Here is a 1502-nt window from a genome sequence, read left to right on the forward strand (position 1 = left end):
CCCCTCCCGCCCCAGAGCGTTGGTAGTTTCGTTTCTCCGCATCCTGGGGCGGGCCAGGACGGAGCGGGGCGAGCACACGCAATATAAAGCGAAGAGCCACGGGCTTGCAGCACTTCTGGCCGCGACGCGACAGGTGAGTGTTGCGGGTCCGCGCGCACCTTCCAGCCTGCCGGATTGGGGCAGGGGGCTCGTGGGGGACGTCTGGGCGCCCGGCTGCAGAGGCAAGCTCTCTGGGGTGTGGGCATTACAAGGGCTAGTAATAATAACAATAGTCATACTAACAACCGTGTCGGCTGGGCTCACAGCAGGTCAGACCTTCAGACTGCTGAGGCTCCTGCGTGGCCGATCAAATACAGCCCCCCTCACGGGCGGCTTTTCTGCAAAAAAATTGACACAAAGTAATTTGTACTTCTTGTCTTGGCATATTTACGAGGGGTTGGCAATAGAGAGACTCCTTGAGGGCAGGGACTGTGAAGCCTTTGATTCATGGATTCAGAATTCATTGAGCATCTTTCCTGCGCCAGGCACTGCGCGGGCGTGATCGGACAGCGCTGAATAAAAGACACAGAACGCACAGTAATTTACCTGTTCGTTTATCCTCACGCAAAGCCATGCTTATTGACTTTGCGAGAGAGGGGAAGGGAGGGAGAGAAACATCCATGTAGAGACGAATCATTGCCACCCCTGACCCCAGGAGCCTCCGCCCCAGGGTGGAGCGGATGGATTCCGCAACCTGGACATGCGCCCTGACTGGGAATCGACCCCTCTCCAACCCACTGAGCACACGGCCCAGGGCACACAGTAATTATATTCAAAGTCACCCGTTGCTGAGACTGTGTGTGGGGGTGAGAGAGAATGGAGTTCTCCCGGCAGCTGGGTCTGTGGAGAGTCAAGTGTCGTCCTGCGTCCAGATGGAAGAAAGGACAGCCCTGCGCAAGGCATACAAAAGAAGCACTACAAAACCATTAAAATGTGAAATGTGTTGGAGGCAGGCAGAAAGGAACTGGGACCCCCAATGGCTGGTGTTCTCTTTTGCTGACTGGGAACTTTTTAAATTTTAAGACCTTCTGACATCCCGAAAGCCACAGATAAATGTAATTGCCATTCTTGAACTGAACACTTGTCCCCAGAGGACCTTAGCCTCCAGACTAGACAAGGCATGCATAGCCAGAGGGAATCATGACAAGAAAGGAGAAAGAAAAAACACAGGAAGGGAATGTATTTATAAATACATTTCCTGAACCCCCCTGAGCACAAAAGTTTTTCCAAAGGCATGGGGTTAGGGAATGATTTCCATATTGCAAAATCCCATAGTGCTCTTTAAAATTGATCACCTTTCAAGATCCTCGTTCTCCCACTTTACAATAAAAGGAATGTATCCCTGCCCCCCCTTTTTACCCTTGCCCTTCTAACTGCACAAATATTGAGAAAGATAGCATAGCTCCGGGGGGAGAGTCCAGTGAAAGGAAGCGCAGACAGCATCAGAGAACATTGCTGATTCA

Source organism: Furipterus horrens, unplaced genomic scaffold (genome assembly GCF_987537825.1).
Source record: "Furipterus horrens unplaced genomic scaffold, mFurHor1.1.pri manual_scaffold_1, whole genome shotgun sequence".
NCBI classification, from domain to species: domain Eukaryota; kingdom Metazoa; phylum Chordata; class Mammalia; order Chiroptera; family Furipteridae; genus Furipterus; species Furipterus horrens.